The 25,851-nt window shown below is 40.3% G+C and overlaps 1 protein-coding gene across 1 annotated transcript in view; it reads right to left on the reverse strand.

Annotated features, from left to right (window-relative positions):
• The window catches only part of LOC136705530 (pro-neuregulin-3, membrane-bound isoform), a gene marked incomplete at its 5' end in the record, with an annotated part of 467,573 nt that overhangs the window by 361,366 nt on the left and 80,356 nt on the right, over nucleotides 1-25,851 (reverse strand).

Below are 25,851 nucleotides of genomic sequence, written 5' to 3' on the forward strand. Positions count from 1 at the left end.
GAATTCACCTCAAGTGTTTAACAGACCAAGTGTGTTATACTGCTCTAGCTGAAACCTGGCTGACCTCAAGTTCATGAGTGGTTATCTGTAGTGACTCATTTCACTGGACTTTGCAAATTAATGCCCACAAGAAGTCCATGTTAAACTAGCGAATTTTCAAACACACTGCATTCTCTACGGATTCCATACCGGACTCTGGAGTGGTGGGGGTGGTACCAAGCATACCATTTGCCCCTCAGAAATAAAGGTAGACACATCAAAAGTTGCTCAACTCCCAAATGATGGTGATGCAGAGTTGACTTTAAAGAGTCAATTTCTTGATGCATCTGTGAGTCTGGGTCGACTCTAGGTGAGTGCCTTTCAAGTATTGAAATGTTAAAAGTGGGTGAACAGCATTTGAAAAGTGCTTGAGTGCTGTTTTGGGTAAAACCAAGTAACATCAATGAGTTACATCCACCGGCTCCAGCAACAGTGTCCAGTGTTGGAATTGATTCCAGAAAACCCAGAAATGTGTGTCACCAAATATAAGTCATGAAGCATAACCATAGCAACAGCTGGGCATTAAAAAGTGTGTGTACAAATTTCGCTGAGATGGCAAGTCCAATGTGTCACCAATGCTCTTGCCCCTATGGTTTGTACTGTTTGTGCCCTAAAGCAACTTTGAGACTTTATATTAGAACAACTTTTGTTGGCTGGTGCCTCTCAACAGTATGTTGTGGGGACCCAAACCTGTTTATACACTCACATTTTATGGATTTGTCTTTATAGTAGGGGCTACCAGTTGGTCCCCACAAATTGCCTCATTACATTTTAAGATAGAGGCCTGTTTAAAGGTTGTGTTAAGGTTAGGGTTAAGATTCAGGCATGGATTAAGGTAGTAGTTAATGGTAGGTTTCCACAGAATGACTGAACGTCTATGTAATGTCCCCACAATTCAAATATACAAGATTGTGTGTGTGTGTGTGTGTGTGTGTGTGTGTGTGTGTGTGTGTGTTTGTTGAATAAGGGATCTGGGTGGCTTTTAAGCTGATTATGATAATGCATCTGGGCCTTTAATACAAGAAATAGCTGTGAAAACGTAATAAAAGTCCTAATCACATTTCTGATGTGTCCGGATCCTACAGCATAATTAATGAGAGATATAAAACGAGCGCGCTAAAGAAATCAAACTCGTCCACAGTAATGGAATCAGGTTCTGTGTGGAGACCCGGAAGCCTTTGGAATTAAAAGCAGATACCTATGGCCGTGATGGAGAACACATTGTGGCCGGGGATTCAACGTTAGGTAAACACAGAGGGTAGGCATCAGGGATCAATGGTATCTTTGAGGACAATCTCTTTCTGTTTTTCCTCACTCTCGCTGTCCTCTCATTCTCACTCCTGATATGGTCTCCTTCTGTATTCCGTGGCTTTGATAACATTATGCTCCTATCTGATGGAGGATCCCATTAGAATGTTCCATTATCTTGGCCTAGAGCAAACATTTCACTCTGCAAACCGCAGGGTTCCCCGACTTCCTCGCTGAAGGTAAACATGACAGACATTTGCTCGCTCGCTCTTGCGCTGAAATACTGTTTGAACTGGCCGGCAAAGTGTATCCTCTGGTTTTCACGAGTGTAGGCTGAAAGGTTGGCGTGTTTAACTGCGTGACAAATGGATAAAGCTTACGCCGTTAGCCATGGGCACCGTGAAAGGTTAGGCCCCTGGAAAGAGGGAATACTGAAAACAGAGAGAGAGAGAGAGAGAGAGAGAGAGGTGGTGGGGAGACTGAAAGAGAGGGAAAGCTGCAAACCATAAGCCCCAGGTACTCAAGCTAAGCTGAAATACCATCGGTGGCAGCACCCAAGTCCACCAGGCCGGACAAAATGCCATCAGGAGGCCAGATCGCTTACAGTTTACAAGCACCTGACATTTCTGAGCTGTCTCTCCAAAGGTCAAACAGATAGGCTGGCCACCAGCAAGCGTGGACCATGAGGAATGGTCATTGTAAGAAAGGAGGACAAGGACAGTAACCGCAGGCCCACAGAGTGATAGGCCCACATCCATTATAGGTCACATAGGTCATGGCAGTGATGACATGTGACATTTCAACCTCTTAACTTTCACCCGACACAATGGTGAGCTCCAGAATTGTATTCTTCACTAACTTTAGGAGAGCGGTCTTTTGATGTGCATCTCAAAATGATCTGCCAATAGAATAAGATCCTGAAATCACATAAACATCTAGACTAAGTCTGAAAAACCTCATCATTTTCTTACTAAATGCACAAGAACTATTAAATACATTGACTACAAATAAAATGATTGTACTTTCAATGAAGACTAGGGTTTTCGCTAAGTGCACTATTTAGGGAATAGGGTGCTGTTTGGGGCAAGCATAGTTTACATGGGGTGCCAGCAAAGAAACTAATACAAAGCTGGCATGTTTTGTGTGGTCCCACTTAGGTGATTTTGTTTTTTATTTTTTAATTCCTCCCTGATGTCTGAGAAAATATCTCTCCATGAATTTGCTACTGTCTGCTTCTCTATAGGTTGGAGAAGAGGATTTTCATGTATCGGGACTTGTTTGGTTCAACTTAAACAATGTCCATCCGACTAGTGTCCAGTCATAGTTGTTGTGGTCTGGGTCAACGCAACACGTAGTCACATATCTTCAGAAGTGCGCCTCAGGCTACGCAGTAGGCTACAGCATAGGGTTTGCGTTGAGGTGTTGCCTATGGCATAGGTTTGATGCTGAAGTATAAACTGGGATTTAGATTTAAAGGCTAACTGTTCTCTAATGAATGAGCCAGAAATATATATATATATATATTTATATTTATATATATATCATCTAGTTTTAACAAAGGCCTTGAGACAATTTAGATTAGTTCACTGGACCAAAACATACTGCAAGTAGCAGATTCCCAAATGTCTGGTAAGTCTATTACAATAAATAATACAAGATAATAGACTTCCCGGGACTGCTTTAAGATCACGCCCCAATAAATCAACAGTTTCATTAATAAATGCATAACTTAAATGAAGAATGAAACCTCAACAGGCTACCTCTCTCTCTCTATATATATATATATATATATATATAGCATATATATATATATATATATATATATATATGCTTTTTGTGAAAGGTCAGGAAATGGTAGGTGTGTGTTTCATCACACATCTGTGTTACTGACTAACCACAGTGTAGCTTTCCTTGAGAAAGTGGAAAAACTACAGACTATACTTTAAGACTTTGACAAAACAAAATAAGCTTAGTTCACTAAGACTCTAAGAAGATATTCTGAACAAAACAAAGCAACATTTCTCTGAAGTAATTTAAGTTACTTTAACATTGTATTAACTTTATGATTTCACATATTTATTAAATGCTTTTTAAATATATACCGTTCCCTCTTTATTTACTATTTATCCTATATTCACTTTCATTCATTTATTTCACTGATAGAATCTTTGGAAAATGACATACAAATGAAGATTATTTTATTATTAATAGTATAATTCCATTGTATTATTATTGTTATTATTATTATTATTATTCCTTGTTATGTTTGGTGAGTGATAGTTGGAGTTGTTGCACTCTTTCTTGTTTCCTACTGCGATTGTTAGTAATTTGTTACTGAGTTCTTCTTGTGTTCAAAGTTTATTTGGAGTCTTAAGTATCTAGGGCCATGTTTAAGGACCCATCCACCTGATTAACACACTACGATTATGTCTGAATTGGCACTCTGGGAAATAATGGAGGTAATTTCTTTATGTCAGATCTCCCACAGAAAAAAAGCTGTCCTTAATCAGATGAGACAGAAAATGAATTAACCCCTGCTGGATCTCAGGCGCTCAGGTGACTGCGAGGCTAGTGATATGGCAGCTATAAGATGAGTATCTAGTGCTAAATGATGATGATGGGGATGAAGCTGAGGACTGGGCCACTGACCTCATACGGCTCAAGGTAAATGAGTCCTGTAATCCCTGCCACCTGAGTAGTCCCTGTTTAAAGCTCGGGACAGGGCCTGGTTCGTAAGGCCATTCTTCATTACGAACATTCCGGTTCCTTATGGTCCTCATGAGGAATCACTAATCATGACTTAGATCATGTACGCCCAGTCATGCTCTGCAGACTTGCAAATCAATATTAAATCAATATCATCAAATAGAATATATGTTCCTGCATCGCTTTCATCAGATTATCCAGGACACTGCAGACCAGCTTCAAAACACCACTGCTGTAGTGACATTTGTCGAGGTTCATGTTGAAAAAGGGAGATTTAAACGCAGGGAGTTCCCAACACTGTCATTTTAGCCTCATTGCTCACTAGCAGCTCCATGCAGAGTCACAGCATTTCTCAGAGAGGCACACTGTCCTAGTTAATCTGAGAAAAGTGATGCAGACAAATCAATTCTTCTAGGTTATATTGATTTTAGCATCACAGCTATGTCAACAAACTCAAACAAGGGGCTTATTTATGTACCAGCAGGTTTGTCTCATGATGAACTCATATATTTTTTACTAAAAGACCACTCCCAGGATTTGTACAATGTGCATTTACTTTAACTGTCACTTGTGAAATGTATAGTAAATATATTAGTGAATGTTCATATGAATTTCTGCCAACACCCAGCATTAAAACTCAGCCTGAAACCTCCCAAACGCTAAATTGAAATGTAACCCCAACTTTACACTTGACTGTAGACCTAAGCATGAGTTCCAAAAGGCCACAACAAGCAACATTTTGTGCTTCTGTAATGCTACCTCTAACACCTATCACTAACCATTAACTAGCCCGACCCTAAACTTAACATTAAACCTAATTCTAAGGCCCAAAATATCAGAAACAGCAATATTTTGAGCTTTTGTATGCTATCATCCACTCCTTAGCCTAAAGCTGACCTTAAACCTAATGTTAATTACCTAAGTATAATGCTAACCCTAATTTAAAACTTAATAAATACCTAACTGTAGGCTCCAGTTTATAGCACTGCTTTTGTAGCTCTTCATCAGGTACATAACAGAGAATTTGAGTGGATTTAGTGATATCTGGACTGCTACTAATTTTTTAAGATTTATTGTTGATGTAGAAATGAAGATATTTCAGCAGGGAGTTCTTAGCCCTATAATTTTACACTCCTTATTGCTCACTAGGAGCTCTATGTAGGATCACACAATCTCTCCGAGAGCCACAGTGTCCTAATAAATCCGATACTGGAAAATCAATCATATCTATTCACGTTGATTAAGGAAATTTGAGAGAGTTTCCATCCAATGGGCAGATTGCCAGCTGAATACAGTTCCATGATATGAAATAAAATATTTTTAATTAACTGGAATATTTGGTTACCTAGGGCCAGATCTGAGAAACTCTGGGCTTGTGCATAGACGATAGGTTCATTGTCCAAATTCTTGCAAACTACTCGGCCAGGAGCAAGGCACTAACCCCAGAAATGAAGTTGTGAGGAGCAGTAAAAACCCTTACATACTGCTGAGCTCCATTGTTCTGTGCTGCACTGAGACCTCCAGCAGTTTCAAGAACATTATGGAGGTTGTGGATGGGCCATTATACCCATCAGTCCCATCTATGGGGGATGGACCATTTGTCGGACTGACAGCTACAAGTTTCTCCTACAAACCAATCAGTGGTCCGGCACCAGTTCCATGTCTCAGAGAACAACAATAGCCCCAGGTTTGTTCAGCGCTATTAAACAAACAATACAACACAACAAAAACATATATAAACACAAGACGCAACTACACACAGCTGACCAGTAGAACATGGCCAGGTCAAACACAACACTGACCACAACAATTAATCAGTCATCAGACTCTGAACAGTGTTTCCAATGAGCTAAGACCAGCTATCCATACACAAGTAAACATAATTAAATGTGAACGCATTGTCCACAGAATTAGAAAATCCTAGATATTACATATTAATTATACATTATTTGCATACAATGTTTTAAATAACTTACCATAGTGACATTGTAACCCTCAAGTACAACCATCCACTCATAGTTGTATACATATGAAACGTATATAATAATGTATCTTATAACATTACAGTAATATTAATTACATACAAAATTAATGTAATGTTTTAAAAATTCTATAGTGACCCAGTGACCTCAGTACAGCAATCCACATTTAAACAGATACATAAATATGTACATATTATATATAATAATGCTAATTACATAGAAACATAGAAAGTCAATATTAAATACATATTAAATTAATGTTATTTAATGACACATCTGTATGTACACTACACTCATATATTGAATTATAGCTTATTTACATGTTTATTATATATTATTAGTTTTTTTTTTATTGACTTCCATTGAAAAAAGGGTATTTTTCCTTCTCCTGTAAAGTTACTAGTTTGGAGATACATGTATTTCTCAATCATTGTTTCCTTTTATTCTTAAGCATACATTTGCATGTTGTGTAGTACTACCACACCATTCTATGTGCTGCAATAAATAAATAAATAAATAAAAGTTTCAGCTACATACGTTCAAGTAAAATGACAAATAAAGCCTAAAGCCAGAGCCGAAGTGGAACGCTCAGCGAGGGATAGAGCTCTTATTGCTGTTGCGTGGGGGAAGTGTCTAAATATTTAAAGCGCTCATTTGAACCAAGTCATGAAAGTGGCAGAGAAAGCTGGAGAAAAGGGAGAGGAAGTGGTTCTGCTGTCGGCCGGGTGTTTACGGTGCTGTAGCCTTCAGTTATTTATCATCATTAAACACAGATATAATAGGCAGCGGCACAGAGCCATGAAATGGGCTTCCTGTAGGTGCACCACAGTGACTTGATATTTATGGTGCTTCATCTCCTCAAAGACCATCTTTAATTAACCCTTACACTCCCACAAGATCTCATGCAACACACTGGATTCTTTAAAGTTTAGCGATTTCCCTGCAACTGACTGCAACTTGTAATGATCAAAGAAAGACAAGGCTACCTTGACTCACTTAATCCATCATTTTTGTTTGCATTGGCTTCTTCAAAGATTACTTGTGCGAGCTGAATTAAATCTGCCAATTCACTTCACTGAGTTTTGGCTTGACATTATTTTATGCTTTTTTTCAACTATATCATTCTGCTTCATAACCAGCCACAGAATAAAGTATAGATACCCAGGAGGACTATGCCAGTACATGTACATTGTGACTTGAAACTTAAGGCACAGGCTCTATGTGGTTCATTTACTAGATTTACACATTGATAATGAAAAAAAAAAATGTTTGTTTTTAGGTTGTTGTTCTTTTCTATTTAATATTTAAACACTGCATCCCAGAAATTAAAGTAATTCCTATATCTATGTTATATATAGCCAAAACATGTTGGTCACCATGTTGGTACTTGGGGTAGCATCAATGACACATCTAAATCCCTTTGATCTGGTAAAAATAAATGTTGCATATTTTGTTTTAATTGTAGAGAATTCCAAAAATCTCATTTCAACTCAAGACTTTTATATTAATTTGTCTTTAAAACATTTTTGGTTATGAAAACATACATATATTAAGCCTTCTTTATGAAGGAGGCAATGTAATGTAACTTCCAGGTCTACAACTGGACTTTAAAACCACTGCTGTACTGATTTGGGACACAAAGGGTCCATTCATGTCCAAACTGTGACTGGTTCTGGTGACTAGAAGAGCTGCCTGGAGGTAATGCATGGCTTTCAAGAAAATAACAGGACATGTAGAGTTAATCAAAGCCAATAGACTTCCTCTTTGGTTAAGTATACTGTTGGATTGGTGACTGACACTTATCTCAACACCCTGTCACTTCTTAATGTATGTTTTAGCGGGTGACAGCTGACAAGGGCCAAAGCTTCAGCAGAAGACACACACACACACTCTGTCAAGCCCACTTACATCTGTTATACAGCTAGCGTGTAAGCTAGCATGATAATTAGCATAACAAATTATGTAATGTGTTACATAGCTTGATATACAGTGTGTCAAAGCAATAACGACATGTATCTACACCAAGGGCATGGGCTAGGGCTTTAGGGGACAGAACTGGGAAAGATTAATCTCACCACAGTTAAACGATATTCAAATCCATTAACAATAATAAATCAATATCAAAACATTCTCCTGATTTAGTCATTTTATGGTAAATGTTGTGTAGTATCAAACATGAAAATTCCCATTTTATTCAAAAACAAAAAAACAACCCCTAAAAATGAGGTATTAAATGTCAAGTCATTTTCAAACTACTTAAATTTTAGGTGAATTTTTGTTGAATAAAATGACAATTCATATTTTTAATATTACAAAAACGACAATGACAAAAGAGCAAGAGATTGTTCGCATTACAATTATATGTTACATAAAAATGCTTTAAAATTAATTTGTTTACATTACTATTGTCACGCCTGCTTCCCAGGACTCCATATCCCAGAATACACCAGACAGTCACATGACTCTACACAGTTCTCACTCACCAGACTTCTAATCACGCACACCTGTTTATCCTCTTATATAATCCTCATTCACTTACCAGTCCTTGCCGAGTATTGCCGTGATTCTTTCCTGCATACAAAGTGTTCTCTTGTAGCCTGTTTATACTGATATCCTTTTGCCTACCTCTTGTTCATCTTTACGGTTTTCTTCTTTTGTCATGCCCTTTTGGTTTTGTTGCTACTCTCCGGTTTTTGGACTCTGCCTGTTTTTGACTAGGCTTTTGGTTCTTCTCTGAGGTACTGTTTGCTCCTGGTTTGACCCTCACTTGTTTTTGTCTTCTCCTTCTAACTTGTTTAATAAACTATTGTGACTGTGATCCGCAAGTGTCGGCTCTCTGTCCGGTCGTGACGTATATATATATAAAATCACAGGTAACTGCATGGTCCACTGCGGGGCTAGGGCCAGCCTTGTGCTGGGATCAGACTACACGTTTTTAGCCTGATTTTGTCGTATCCGGCAAATGTCCAGTATCAGAACCGAATATGAATGTTGGGGGCGAGTAACGGTTGTGTAGTGTGACATAATCAAAGATCAGTGATGTGGCATCTGGGGCACCCCACAACGAAAAGTCTAGCATGTTAGAATTTTTGGGACTTTTGCAGTAGCACTTCTGTAGCCGTGATTGACAGTTTCTTGACTCGCCTCCCTGAGAAACTCTGAACTCACACAATGACGTGAACGAAGAATGGTCCGTGTCAAACGTGTAGCGTTGCCAGTCTCCTGACCAAGACACGGCACCAATTTATAGCGGTAATCTGACATAGTGAACATTGTGAAAGGCAAAAATATCACATAGTTTGATCCAGGCATAAGTCTCCATTAAAGTCATTGTGGATAGATGGATGTATGGCTGTGGTGTAGTGTAGTGCTCAGAGGTGGTGTGTAAAGTCCAGATGGAAGTGGTGTCTCTAAGCATGCTTTAACATGCTTCCTAACATACTCACACCATTACAATATAGACCACGATAAACTTCTAATTAATTCTTCAGTCATTTATTTAAATATATTGCTCTTTTTTATATAATACTCTTTGTTTGGGTCTTTGGCCTAATGTCAAACAGAAATGGATTAGCCACTAAATTCAGTCTCTGTTCCTCTCTGTGGTTCTTAGTGGATCTGAGCACCTCAGCAGCACTCACTTGCAAATGGGACCAGGAAAACTGTAAAGCTTCTTTGTCATAATCTGGTTGTGAAAAAGTGCTCTAACATAATGAAAACCCCAACTGCAAACCCAGGGGCTTGGGTGGCTGCCCACCACTTTGGTTCGGTCGGTGGGTGGGTGGGGGGTGGGTACTCAATGCTTCTAGTGCACATGCCATGGCCAGTTTAAATGCAGAGGCACAATTGCAATACTGTTACTGTTGATTACATTTCATTACCTTTAGCTTAACATGTCCCATTATCGGTCCAATTGTCTATTGTTAACAAAGTGTTTTTAGTGAAGGACACATCCATTCAACTCACATTTATAAAAATAAATTATCTCTGGGAGAAAAGCGAAAAGTATACCAAGCTCTAGTGCAGTGTGTGGGTTTTAACATCAGAACTCATTACATCCCTTATACGCAGGTTCAATACCCAGGAGTCAGTGAAAATAATTGGCCCTGCTCCATCTGGGGAGGGTATGACGTTCCCTGTTATCCCTCATCACTCCTACACACCTAGCCAATGCTGGTGTCTGTCAGCTGGCATGGTAGATCCGGGCAGTTAGCGATCCAGTAGTGTTGTATTCGCATCAGTCTGAAAAGATATGGTAGGTGGCATCACTTGTCTCAGAGGAGCACATACTAGCTGTTACTCTCCCTGCGTGGTAGCACCACATGACGGAGGGAGACCTAGTCAACAGGTTTAGTTTACCATGGAAGTTCATGATTTAAGACCCAGACTGATTTCCAGTGATTGCTGACAGGACGCCTCTTCATCTCCGGTGTGATTCTCAAGGGTGTATAGCTCTTATTACTGGAATAGAACACGTCTACGCTGAAGGATTTCACGCTGAGCTTTGAGTCTTTTTCTAAAATCAAATCAATAAGCAAATGAAACAGAAAAGCAGCAGTTCCTGGGAGTAATCTGCACGATGTTTAGGCGGATAATAAGAGAACGTTCTTAACGTGGATAGAGGAAACATTCTGTCTGATGGCTTTTAAAGGGAAAAACCCAAAAAACTTAAGACTAAATAAATAGTAGATAAACAAGAAGACTGAATAAAGCAATGGGGGTGGGGGGGTTGATGTGACTGTGAAGCTGGCAGCTCATGAGGCTGCTGTGCTCTAATTAAAGCAGTGCATTAATTTTGTGTGCAATAGCTGGAGAAGGTTGGACCAGGGAAAAGGAAATGAAGCTTGCACAGCCAAAGCTTGTTACTGTCATAGCACATTGATTCCCACATTCTACAAGGTGCTGGGATGCTTACACACAAACACACACACACAAGTCAAGTTAAGTTGAAAAAAATAAAGACCATTCCCAGGATTTGTACACCGTTCACAACATATAGCTCATCCTTTACTCAGCATGAAGACTCAACCCTAACCCTAACGCTAACTCCAAGACTAAACACATAGCTGCTAACCCCAACCCTAACCTTAGCCCTAATCCTATAACTCTACACCTAAACCAAACCCTACCCCCAGACTTCAAAATGTCAGAAGAAGCAGTATTTTCTTTCCCAAAATGTTATAAAATGACGTACAGCAGTAATCTATAAATTCTGTAACAGGTTAAAGCACTCATTCTTTACTCCTTCCTGAAGAACTTGACAGAAAGTATATGTGGATTTCCCGAAAAGTGTTTCTGGTGGAGCTTGCTAAACTGTCTGCACACTAGTGTAACACATATCTCCATTGTTCTGTCCATTGTAGGTGATACAGTTACTGGAACTCTCGGTGCACTCTCCAAACACACACATACTGTTTCTAGCAGTGATTGGAAGAATAAAAGAAACACTGGGACATCTGAAACACTCATTATCCTTTAACACATGTTAACAAGCAGTCAACTATTCGCTCCAAATTATTTTTTTAACACAAATTTAGAAAAAAAGCCTCTATACTGACCCCTATTGGCCTGGATGTGTCCGACATTCTGTTCTAAACTTATATTGAATATGTCCACCCCATGTGGGGAACCCATTCGATTGAGAATTTATTAAACAGCAGCACAGCTTTCAGTTTTATCCTATTGACCTACAGATGGTGTTTAGTGTCAGGTGTGAACGCTGCTTTGCTTTGTGGAAAAATAATAAAGGACGGAAATATGGTCAACAAAAGCCCTCACCACATTAGTGGCCAGTTGTAAATGCCACCATGTGCTGTTGTGTATCTGCCAGCGGCGAGCTCCTGCCCCTGAGACTGGCCAGGCCCATATCAAAGCCTGCATTAGAGCATCTGAATGTCATTGCTTACTGCCTGTCAAGGTGAATCCGGAATGTTCCAGAATGATGAGTGATTTATAAGGCAGAGACTGTGACTTAGAATAGAATCGCTACGGGACTGAGACATATAACAGCCATGCCGGAATGATCTGTAGGAACTCATCCTGGGACTAGTCTAGAGGACGCTCATTCAATCTGCCACAATCCCATATGAGAATGGAACAGGATCTACTTCTGATAAGAGAAGGTGGTAAGACCAGGTGAGATTAGATGCTGAAAGCAGGCTCACGGTCATAAAAGGCAAAACAGCTATTCTCTGTCATGCTACATGTTAATGCTACATTGTTAACACAATGGATTTCAGTTCTAAATATAAACTCTGTAAATGGGTCTGGATTTAATTGAATAGAACTTTGGGGGAATGAATATAATAAGCAATTTTTTATTTTTTTTTACGTGGATTCCAACTGTAGTTTATAGATCATGTTATTGTTTTTTTTCAGAATTGAAGGCTTACTCTTGACACTTTGTACCAAACATCTTGTGTCATTATGAATACATATATATTTGACTAAAACACACATTCCCAGGATGTTTATGTAACAGTGTCTATATACATAAATAAATACACAATTTCTGATTGTATACTTGAATTTCTGATTCGTAGTTGAAAGATTTTACGTAAACCACCCCAGCCCTGACTATATGCCTAAACCTAACATTGTCCCAAACTCGAATTCTAACCATAACCAAGTCTAAATGCAAATGGTCAGAAACTGCAAGACAACAGTTCACAGAATTTTTTTTTTTTTTTTTTTTTTTAATTCTTGAGTTTCCCACCAAATAATCTTACATTAGAGTTTGCAAAGTTGTTGTGCTTTTTAGTATTTCTGGGGTGTAATCCTAATAAATAGATGAATAAATAATCTTTAATAAACAAAGTTAAGTAATTTAAAAAACACAATACTTAACCCCATTTTAAATGAATTGCTGCTAATAACTGCTAATTACGCTTTAAAGCTTATGTAGCAAGAATAACTAATGCTGATGAATCCAGTTACAGATACATTATAAAAGTCCAGCATCTGTACATTACTTTTGTTTTATGTAATTACAAGTAATTACCCACTATCATGACACATTCATGAAATTACATTAAAAAAAAAACTGCAGTTAATGCATATGTTCATTTCCAAAAACTGTACTGTTGTAATGCATTTGTAACATTAGTAGATACACTGTTGTTGCATGTGGTTAATGTGTAACTACAGTTATTTCTGACACATAAATATAAGCTATGTCTGAATAGCCACCAAAACTGGAAATCCTCAGGCATTACTGCTTCATGCCATGTTCATTGTGAGGATTAACATCTTTGTAACCTTTTAATCTGAGAAACCATTTTGCCTTTTAATACATAGCTGGAGAGTGCAGAGGGTGGCAACTGTGGATTTGATAGCAGCGCTTCACTCATATGCTCCAGATTACCTCCAGGAGACTGTGAAATCGACATCAGTATGGCAAGGTGAGGGACAAGCCACAAGGAGTCGGTCATGTCCTTTTTTGCCTTACCGTAAATATGTCAAACTCTCACAGTGTTGCTCTGCAGTGTTCTCAGCCGAACTGCCAGAAAAATGCATCTTGTTCCTGGAAATCCCTTAAAGCCTTTGGCAACTACTAACAATATCAATGAGAGGCGAAGTTAGCTTAGCTGTACTGGGGCCTAAAGGTTATGATCATTACTTCTGACAGTGAGGATGATGAGTACATTATGTGTAGTTTTACATAGTTATATTGCTAAGAAATGAGCTAGCATGCTAATTTAAATGTTATAAAGTTTTAACCATTTCCTTTTTTAAAATACATACTTAAAACTAGCAAAAAACCCTAAAATGAATGGCATTAATTGAAAGAATTGTACATGTGTTTGCACCAACACCTTCTACCCTTCTGGGAAGGCTTTACTCTAGATGTTGGCACATTTCTGTGCGGATCTGACAACATTTTGCTTTAAGATTGTTAGTGAGATCAGGTACTGCTATTAGATGATTAACTGTGGCTCCCGCAGCACATTCCAAATTACCTCAGGTGTTGGATGGGATGCCCATCACTTCAGAGAACACAGGTAAGGTACTCCAGACTGATGTGGTCACCTAGCATCAGACATGCTGAACAGTAAGCTCATGTGGGACTGCTTCAGAGCGGTGATTGATGTTTTTTTTTTTATTAAAATGAGCATAGCTGAAATCAAGTGATATCAAGTGAATTAACAAGTAACTGCCAAGTGACAATTATTCAGTCATCGTAAGTGTCCCATTACACAGCGTCCACTGTTAACTGTGTATTTCTTTTTGGGCGGCAAAAATGAGCTCATAGTCACGCCTCCTACTGGGATTCGATTACTGTAATGACTGACACATGATCATTAAAAGGCCATCTGCACCATCTACACTTCTCAGGATGTAATGGGCTGTAAATGACTGAAAATGGCAAAACCCACATCCTCTGATGTCACCTCTGGCTCATGGAGTGCTTCTGAAAATGGTGCCATCACAACCTGTGAGTAACATACTCGAAAACCAGCTCTGAAGATATATCTACAGCATTAACCAGATGCTCATATCAGAGTGTTATAGTTATAATTATAGTTATAATGGGATAGATTTAGTAGGAGTCTTAGGAGTCTTGCCCAAGGACCCTTATTTGTGTAGTGTGGTGTGATTATCCGCGGAATTGACCACCATCTGTCATGTTCAAATCAGCTGTGTTACCCACTACACTACACCCACCATGAGACCATCGATGTAAGCCATGAACTCTCAAAAGTCCCCTTCACTGCAGGATCTGCAGCTCTTCTCTTTTCTGATTGGTCGAGGTTCTTTTGATGGCAGTGTGAGAGCCTCTGGAGCAAATACCATTACAGTTCAGCCCAGAGCTGTATCTTTGTGTTCTCCATACTTACATTCTTTCTTCGATGATCCTAATGATGTTGCACCAATAAACATGAGATGCACAAACACGCTTTAAAAATTGAACACAAATTAATAAGTAAAGGCGAGAGAATTGAATCGGCGCCTCAGCTGCCTCTCAAACGGAGAGTCATTTGCATTGCAGACGGGGTTATTACACTCTCTCTCTAATCGAAACTCTCCATTCCATCAGCGGCTTTGCCTCCATCAGCAGGTGTTGGCAGGGACAGCAGAGGAATGGAATGAAGTGATGTGTCCATCAAATGGCAAACTGCAATGGGATAATTCTCCTGTGTCTGTGGGAATGTTATTTTTTCAAGGTGAATAATTGTATGGAAGAGGCCTGTAACTCTTTCACTGGTTCATACACTTAGTCACTCACTCATGTTTAGTATGTTAAGATCTCTCCACAAGGGGGTGCCGTATCTATATATTTGGTTAAAACTCCTCACTGATTATCTCTTCTGAATGCAAGGGTTTTAAAGTATAAGGTTATGACACTTTCACATTTGCATCTCCAGTCTTCTCTAGACCACACTGCTTTGACAGCCGCTGGATATACAAAAATGCTTAGATGTCAACTGATGCAATGCTTAGATCAGAGGGGGATAAAAACACTAATTGCTCAGCATCCTTTGTTATCCAAATCCACCCTTTTTCTACAGAGAGTCTCCAAGAATGCCACAGGACCACCACAGAGTAAATATGCTACTTTATGATAGGTGGGTCATACTCAGAGCTGCAGTGACACTGATGTCACACTGGTCCAATTGGATCATACACAGCATTAGTACTGGAGTTAAAACTCTGCTGCTGGAATACTGCACAAAAAAACTGTGCTGCGACAGATAAGCTACTGTCTCTGCCCTTTTCTCTACAAGGTGGACAAACTAAATAAATGTGTCTGATGGAGTGGACACACTGTTAAAAACTCCAGCAGCACTGCCTTGTCTGATCCAGCTGCCTCGTACCAGCACAACACACATTAACACACCACCACCACGTCAGTTTCACTGCAGCACTGGGAATGCTCAACCACCTAAATCATACCTGCTCTGTGGTGGTCTTCTGGGTGTGTTGACCATTGAAAGGTCTGCCTATGGCTGAAGGCAATCATATCCTTACAGCCATGTTCCAACATCTAGTCCCAGCCTATCCCTAAAAGGCAGTGGCTAAAAAAAGGTGACAGACTCCTTATAGAAACTGAATATTTCAGGAGAAATGTTGAATAAAAAAAGGCACACACATTGTTGGCCAAAGAGTTCATATTAAAAAAAAAAAAAAAAAAAAAAAAAAATACCTGAGACAAAGTCTTCTGGACAAGGGAAATGACGCATAACGTGCATCAGAGTGATGGAAAGAGGTATATGTGGAGTTAAAAGAAAGAAAATGGAACTGCTTATGACCCGAAGCAAAGCCCCTCGTCTGTGAAGCATGGTGGAGGAGGCGTGCACTGCTGCCAGTGGACCTGGATCACTCGTCTTTATTGATGATGTGACAGCAGCATGGATTCTAAAGTGAACCCAAGCTTCTAAACTGCTCAGATCTGAGAAACAGCCTTAATCTCAGAGGACAGGGCTTCACCTTGCAGGAAATATGATGTGAAAGAGTGCTGAAGTCATTGTCTCATTCAGAGACAAAAATGTGCAATGCTCTTGACTCGCCAAGTCAATATCCTGACCTGGAGCACATCAAGCAATGCCCCTCACTGAAGACGAGACCAGAAGTTTAAAGAGATAATGTAGATGGATTACAGACCTGCTCAAGTTTGTGCTTGACTTGTAACTGAAACTTAGAAATGGATTGCAGCTTTGCTATATATATATAGATATATTTGTGTTAACTTAAGTTATACATGATGGGACTCTCTGGGGCCAGCTCTGAACTCACCATGAACAGGTGAATATTTGAATAAGATTAATAAATAAAAAAAGGCATCAATACTGTAGGCATCACTGGTAATTACATTGGTGTTACATGCATAGCTCATGTGTAATTACAAGAGACACTATGAAATAGGATTGGCTAGGCATTTATTCCGCTCTTGAATTAGATAAGAGCCTAGCTGGGCTATTGTACACACAGCTATTGATGGAAAGGATTTGCAAACAACAAGTTTAACTAAAGATTCAGTTATTCTCTCTAATTTCTTTGGAACAAAAGCCAGTGATTTCCACCAGAGACGCAAATACTCTCTAATTAAAGTTGACATTCAGCACTTTCACCTCATTATCATTGTCCCATTTCAAATCCAACATGCTGGAACGCAGCCCAAGCCACAAATTTTGTGTGAATATCCAAACTGGAACAAAACTGTATAACCACTTGTCCTATATTTTCAAGACACCATTTAACAGTCTTTACTGAGTGTGCAGCACAAGATAGCGCTCTACTAACCGAGCCCAGGACTCTGACCTTTCTTCAGAGCCGGCTGAAAATCAGCGTTCATGGCTCAGAAACGCTGACAGAAGCACTTTAGCGTATTACTGTACGTGAGCAATGGCCTCAATAATGCTGCCTGCAAATTAAAAGCTGGAATGTAAACAGTAAGCCAGGACCTACAGCTGTCCAATGTTTTCAGTGGTTCTCTACTAAGCCAGGCCTTCGGGACTGAACTATATACACATTTGACCTAAATGTGTAGCTCTGTGTCTGATTCATGATGGAAACACTATACCCAGAATTCTTAGGTAGGTCTTAGTATATAAGTATGACATATAACTCTATTATATATGTTTTTTTTTTTCATATAATAAAACATATATACATTTGCTGTATCTAGAAATGAACGTTTATGTTACCTTGATTAAAATAAATATAGAAATAAATTATTTACTAAAAAACATAATCATTCATTGCCATCTTCAAAAACTCACTTTCCACAGAGATCTTTCTTCAGATCTGGGGCAGGTGAAAATCCCTCAGGCTGAGTCTGGGCTGTAGGGTGGAGGACTAAAGTTCTGGAACTAAAGTTCCAGTCACACACAGTGCCATGCTCAAGTTTCCTCAACATGCTTGTGTTACTCAAAATTATTTTGTTTTTGTAGTGATTGCAACAAAATACAAAATAATGATTAAAATGAGCTGATTTGTTGTTTTTATATCTTCTGATGAAATGTCACTTCCTAGAAACACTAATGCACCCACAAATAATACCAGAAGTGACTGAATGACTGAAAATTTGATGAATATCTTAATTTCCATGTATAGATTTACACCTGAATCACACTAAAAACAAGAAAGAAAATGATATAATATTTTTATAAGTGGCAAAATCACTTACCAGGTTCAACGTTAACTGGTATTTTATCAAAAAATTATATCCAGGATTTGTGTGTATGAAATATACTCCCTCTGTGGACATGAATTTCTGATGCCTAACCAGCATGACAACTAACACTGTGCAACTAACACTAACCTTAATCATAACCCTAAAAATCTACGCTCAAACAAATATGATGATGACGTATTGTTTCATTCTCCCACATTGTTTCTGTAGCTCTTTTTGAACTGATTGTTTGGGTACAGATGTTCATTTATTGTTCCAGTAGCCTACATTTGAAAAAGTGTTCCACATTCGCTAGTAGTATGGTGAGCCAATTTTATTCTGAGAGTATACACAAGATGTTAAATCATTTTGGTAGCCGAAGGTTTTGAGTTTACGAGTTCAGGAATCTAAATTCAGTGCTATTTAAAAAAAAAAATCATTTAGTGTAGAAGTGAAGACAGCAGTAAAATATTTTCAGTTGTTCAAACTCGAGACTTGATTAGAGAAAGTTAAAAGAAAGTAACATCAGTTCCATGATGTATTAGTAGCTCAGACAAGCCAAGGAGGGCATAAGGTTTAGAGGAGAAGGCAGGCTGAGATTTCTTTTACAGCAGCATGCAATTTTATTTCTCAGCCCCTGGACTGTCCCTTGAGGACAGCAGGAGAAGATAAGGGAGTAGATGCCGGTAGTTGTGTAGACATCCAGGCAGCTGGCAGATGGGTCCCCCTGGTCTTGTCTGTACTGGGGTCAGAAGTGATAAACTCCTTGCTAAAATTACTGTGGGATGAAGACTCTTGTGCTCCTAATGGATGACGAGTGAGCCTCGGCTGCCTGGAGAATGGGTGGAAAATCTTAGATATCCCATCAGTTATATGGAATTACTCAAATGTCCAAGGAAAAGGAGAGACAATTTGATTACTATCTGGGCTAGACATACGACTCGGCCACGTGATTACTATGTTATCACCAAAATTCATATGATTTAATACTGGGCATCATCAGTCATTCTATGACACTTCACACAAAGAGTACAGCAAATGCATACATTGCAAAATAACAGGCAGTTTATAGGGTCAAGCACAAACACAAAATGAGATCACACATCAGGGGGATAGTACTTACTGCTGAAATATGGTCAAATCCACTACTGACAACCGCTTCATGTCCTGCCATAAGCCTCCTCTAGTAATTCTCTATTAGTCACTTTTCGTTCATTCGTCTCTTGCAACTGCTTCCTCCTGGTCAGGTTCATAGTGGGTTAGGAGACAATATGGAATCATTGAGTACACATCAAGGCAGGTACACATCTTGATAGGGTACTAGGCCATCACAGGGCATGACACACTTACCCATTCCCACTATTGGGCAACTTTGCACATTCACTGACCTACTTTGTGTGAGGAAACCAGATGAATCCTACACAGACACTGGGTGAACTCCTTGCACACAGAGACTCAAGGTGGGGATCGAACCCAGAACCTCAGGAACCTGACAGTGTTAATGTTGCACCAAGTGTTGGACAAATACTAAATTCTGACATGCACCTTGTGGTGAAACCTGGATACTCTGGATCTTCAGTGATGGCCCTGATGATTATGGGTTTTAACATATGACACCATCAGCTGGGCAACCTAAAAAAGGGTGATGGAGGTTTTGCCCATGGCCTAACCAAGTAATCGGGCAATATTTATGAGTGTAATGGCCACACCTGTGCTTTCCTCAGAGGATTTGGGTTGCGTTCCATCCTGGTAACTAGATATCCTCATCATGAGATCATACCTGGTCCAAGTAGCTGATTAGATGTCAATCGGTTACAACATCACCTCTGTTATTTTTATCCATTTTCAACAGCTGAGGGAACTTAGCATGGTCAGCCCAACTGGTTTCACCTCATTTGTTCACTAAAGCTGATGGCCTACTGTTATTGGCAGTTGTGACCTTGTGTCAAACATGCTGAGACTACAAGCCTTGAATTATTTACACCATTAAGCTTTGGTAAATAACAAAGGTGCAATGGTCCATCTCCTTGTCAAAGGTGGTGCTCTTGTCTTTGTCCGCAAAGGTAACCATGCAAGAGCTTCATATATATAACAGCAGAGTTTGGCCCTTTCGTGCAAAGAAGGCAGAAGGGAAACATCAAGAGGTTCTCATGCCTTTAAAGAAAGCCTGATTATATGAAATCATTAAAATAGCAGTTTATTTTATTTAATATAATTATCACGCTGGGTTGGAAACAATAAGATTAAATTCAAGTGGGGAATGCACAGGGGGTGGGGGCCCTGGGGTCTGTGAGGAGTGAGTTGTGTTCATCCTGTGTCTGTGTGGGTTTCCTCTGCGGGCTCTGGGGGTGTGGTTTCCTACCACAATCCAAAAGCCAATGTTGACAGGTGGACTGGTTGTCTAAAATAATCCACAAGTATGAGTGTTTTTGCGTACTGGGTGTGTGTGATGCCCTGTGATGGACTGCTGCCCTATTCAGCAGATACAGAAAATGACAAGTCAATAATCTCAGAGGTCGTTTGAATCCTCATGACCATTTTTTGACCTATCTGACCCTTAGTGAAGCCCTAACTCTTCCGTGGTTGGCCACTCGAAGGTGAGGTCACGTTAAGAATCAAGTAATAAGCGTTCCCTCTTTAGACACATCTTCCAGATGTTAGTCCTGAGCTTTCATTTCTCCTACAGACCTCTAATCCAAACCTGGGCGAATGTGCACCATGGGCACTCCAGCATTGATTAAGATTTTCTCATTTCCTCTCTCAGGAGAAGTTTGTTTACGAGGAGCGACAGCGGCACGCTCGTCGAAATGAAGGCAATTCACTTTAAATCAATCTACAGTGGCTTTTGTGCTGGCCACATTCCTCGCGCAATCATTTGTTTTCCAGTCGCCTGTGTGTGAGTGGAATAGTGTGTCGGCCCCAAAGAGCGAGGCCAAAAGGGAAAAGTCCCGAAAGCTTTTCTCCCAGAAACGTGAAGAGGCATTCCAATTAAATCCCGGGAGCGGACTCTTAACCGGAGCGCCGGTGTTAACAGAGGATGGAGCTGTGTTGTGCCCAGGCTTTTGTCAGGTGGAGGCGACAAGCCTTGACTCCCAATTCCCGAGAAGAGGCCTCTTTTTGAGTGCGCCTCGGAAATGGGTGCCTTTCATTTGCTAATGTGGCGCCGCTGCAGCTGGGGGGGTGTCAATGGAACCTTTTTAGAGGCCAGGTTTAAAGAAAAACAAAAAGGTCAAACCCTTGATTGAAAATGTATGTGTACAGAATTGATATTCCTCAGGAGGGGGGCCCAAAGAAAAAGGAGTGTTTGCCATTTGCGTGCCAAGCAGAATTTGCGAAATCAATGATGAGGGGATGGCGGGCTTGTTTGCACCACCAGCATTTAAGCGTACCTGCTTCTGAAGTCGACCTCTGAATTCTGAGGGACTCGCTACTTGATTACACCGCTGCCTACCTACAATACATCTTGCCCATCAGCAGCACGTCAAAGCTAGGAAGCTTGATTACAGTGTCTATAAGCTCAGAACCTATGAGCAACCAAGCACGATGCACCTTGAAGTGGAGCCAAGGCAAGCTGAGCCAAGCTGAGCCAAGCTCTGGGGGAAACGGAGATGGGAGAGAATAGAAACAGAAGGATTGTAAAGCATACTTTCATTTGTTCTGATTAATCACATCTGAAAATAACTGTGCTGCGGCAACTCGGCAGTTACCATAGATACAGTCTTCGAAACAGGAGGTGGAGGTGGAAAATGGAGGAGGAGGATGGAGGTGTTGATGGCTGTTGGATCACAGCGATGGCTGATGTGTCAGAAATCAGGCCAATCATGTATAAGACTGCACAGGCAAACCCCACCCACTCTTCACCTACCAGTTCCATAATTTGCATGTGTTACATTTCCAAGTAGGCCACTTGTAATGGATTTCGTGTATCCAAAACCTTCTGCCCATGGAATGTATGTGCACAGTGACCATATATGATGTATGCATTTATTTAATCACTTCCTGACAGTTAGGAACAGCACAACATTAAACCCCACTCTCCAAATCCAAGAATGACCAAACTGCATTTATTCCTGAATGCTTTAAAATAGGCTAAACTATATGGCAAACCACTTCTTTAGCCTTTAAGCCATGGCTGAATAATTTTACCTAACTGAGAATAGCGCCATACTATTCAGGAGGGTCTGGAGGCAACATGGAATAGTTGGACAGGTGGCAGGAACTCGGACATGGCACCAGTCATTCACAGCCCTTCAGTCCCAAGCCCTTCTTTAGGCCACAGGCTCATCGCATCATGAGTTCTTTTTGCAACATTGTTTCCACATATGTGTGACATAAACGTGGGCCTCAGTGGTAGGATGTGACAGTGGTATAATCAACAACATTTACATAAAACATCAAACCATTGTATTGCAAACCAGCAAAGGGAACGTCTCTTTAAAATGCCAGCCTTTTTCTGAAGCCCACTTTATGACAGCACCCTCTAAACGCCTGATTGAAACGTATGGGGTTGAGTCACAGCAGTGTGTTACTAACTCTGACTGAACGTTTGCTGGCAGTGCATTCTTCTTTTAGGCAGCGTTATGTGTCAGGAAACTGACATGCTTGATTTTCTCCAGGGTAGACAGGTATTTCCGTGAATAAAAAAAGCTTCAGTGCGAATCTAAGCACTAGTGGTAGTCCCAAATATAAATGTGTTATTTAGAGAGGCATAACAAATAGGATTATTCTATTTTTTTATTCTTTTTTAAACAAGTGTTCAGATGCAACCTATTTGTTATTTCCAATGTTTTCTTGCTTACAAAACCCAGCATGGGATATGCAAATACATCTGACAATCATTGGAAATCCCTGTGGTGTCAACACACAGTCTTCCAGCATAGTCACTGATCTATAGGCTGTTTGAGAGATGTTTGTTAAAATAATGTAACACAATACCCAGGCATTGTACATTACTGGATTCTTACACTGGTAAACCAAACTTTGATCACAGTTATAAAGGCTTACACTACTCAGCAGACCACCAGATGGCTGTGATTTTTGTCGTTGCATCTGTACTCTGTTAATTACGTGATGTGTTGGTGGTGTTCTGTGTGTGGTTGATGACCATGGTTGAACAAAGCTGGGCATTCGTTGAGTCTTTCATTTATTCATTCATTGGAATCAGATTTTGAATGGCAGGAAAACACCCTGGACACACAAACACACACACGGGCAATTTCACACATATCTATGGGCAGTTACATACAGCCTACTGCCTGTAGATGGAAATGGCAGCACCCGGAGGACACCCACATATACACAGGGAGAACCCATCACATTCCTCAAAGACAGACAGTAAATTAAACCCAGGACCGCAAGATCCTGGAGCTGTCATTTTGAGCAGCAAAACTCAATACCACAGCACAATAACACAATAGAGATAAGCTCTGACCACTCCCATCTCTGATCTAGATAAACTAATGATTAAAACATTGATGATAGAAAGCACTGTAACCCAATGACAGGAGACATAGAGCACACAGACAGCTTTATTTCTAATTTCACTCTGCGCAGTTTGAACATGCACACACCAGGACTCCTCTATCAGCAGATTTACACCAGAAGAGAGAGAGAAAAGCTGAATGTTCTTGGTCAGTTTCCATACCACTGCTAAAATGGCCACTAGGAGGCTTTCAGTAACCTTTTCGGGTTAAAGTAAGTGTTTATTTCCAAATGACCAAGAGGTTGGTCATTAAATTTAGGCCTAAAATATGGCAGATTTTGGTCCATTCATGAATGCCATAAACAATAAAACAGGACATGGACCATACAAAGAAAGCTGTAATACACTACAAATAGAGGATATCCGATTTTACTCAACCACAAGAATGGCATACTTCGGCCACCACTGTTAGGGAAATTACAATATTGGACCTTGAGTGACTAGGTCAGTGTTCAGTTCACTCCTTCCAGAGCGACTAGGACCTGGGCAGGCAGTTTTTAGCCATTCAAGGATGGAGATCAATGTATAAACATATTATCGATTTGGGCTCTAATGGTGGCCTATCCATTCTGACTGCTGCAGCTGCGGAGACTTATGAGTAGCAGGCCAGCCGCCATCACCCCTCGCTCTGGAGTAATGGACTATAATCAGCCCTAGCTTTTCCACAGAGCCTGGCTTTTACTCAATGACTCTGAGCAATCCGGCCTTTTCTCTTTCACACTCTCCAGGCCTATTCCGTACACAGGTATTCGGGAGGGCTTGACTGATGTTTTTCCAGCTTCACTCCCTCTCAAATCTCATTTTAGTTCAGTTCTGAGTCACTTAGGGTCTCTCAAGGTGCCCAGAAGAGGAACAAAAAAAAACATGTCCTTACAAATGAAAGTACAGGAGCGAGGGGTTGTAAAAGTTGGACACAAAAATGGCAGGTGGTGTTTGTACAAGATGGTGTCTTCCATTCTTCGTTTTTTTCAAAGCTGGGCTGCTATAAACTGCACAAAGGAAAAGCAAAAAAAAGAGAAAGAAAAAAGAAGATGGCTTTGTGTTAACACCTGTTTGGAGAGCAGTAAATTAAAGCTGGATGTTGTTTACACGGCTGTGGGCGAGGGCCAGTGCTGCCGGACACTATCCACAGGAGGGGTAAGCGCTTCAGACAAGGTTCATCTCGCCCAGCTGTTAACAAAAATAAAAACAGCCATACTGCAGGGGAAGATATGTTGATGTCGCTTGTTAAGCTATAGTAAAACATCCGGGAAGTGATCGCACCGTATTAGAGGTCTTCAAATGTGGTTCTGGCTCAGGTTCTGGATTCAGTTAACTACAAATAATCACACAGTGGAATTTGGAAGAACTGTTTGGATTCATCACAATTTGTGTTAGTTTTAATGAGCTGAAGGCGCAAGCTCCTGTCCAGTGGTGTCGCAATCTCAGTTTACTTACACTCAATCTAAAATGGCTGCTCATTTAGCAATCCCAATTCGTCATCTGCCCCCTCCAGGGTGTATTCCCGCCTTGCGCCCAATGATTCCAGGCAGGCTCTGGACCCACCGTGACCCTGAACTGGATAAGGGTTACAGATAATGAATGAATGAATTAATAAAGTCATAATATTTTGATTATTAAACGGACTGAGCAACCAGACCAGGATTATACCAGGGGAGTAATACACAGTGATTTTATATTCTTCTAAATACTATAATATTTAATATACACAGTATAGGACGCCGACGTGTTTGCGAAACCTTCCCACTTCAGGAAGACTGATGGGGACATAAAGCAGTGAACGGCACGTACTTGTGGTCGAGCTGGAACACGATTGGCGTAGAGCTTCGTGGCGAGATGCGGAGAGTACGTTAAGAGCCTGGAGGTGAGATCAGTGCAGTGGGGACTAAATGGCTAAAGCTCCGAAATGTTCAAACAGCGAACACAGCAAGAGCCTCAGAGTCAGTGAAGAGAGAGTGTGCGTGGGGGGAGTGTGGGGGGTATGGTTTAGTGTGTGTATGTGTGTGTGTGTGAGAGAGAGAGAGAGAGAGAGAGACTCTGTCTCTGCACTGCTAAGCCTGTGTTCTGCCTCACATATCCCCAGTCCCTGAGGGCTAGCAGCTTCCATCCACATCCACACATCAACCCGACTTCTGTGAACAACTACAGTACATAGTAATAACACCACACACACACACACACACACTTGGATTTCTCTCCTACTGAATAATCCCTGTACACACATCTCACCTTAGTCCTGTATGCTGTAGATTCTGGCTGTTTATTATTGCTGTTTTAATATT

This window comes from Hoplias malabaricus, chromosome 8, assembly GCF_029633855.1.
Source record: "Hoplias malabaricus isolate fHopMal1 chromosome 8, fHopMal1.hap1, whole genome shotgun sequence".
Taxonomy (NCBI): Eukaryota; Metazoa; Chordata; class Actinopteri; order Characiformes; family Erythrinidae; genus Hoplias; species Hoplias malabaricus.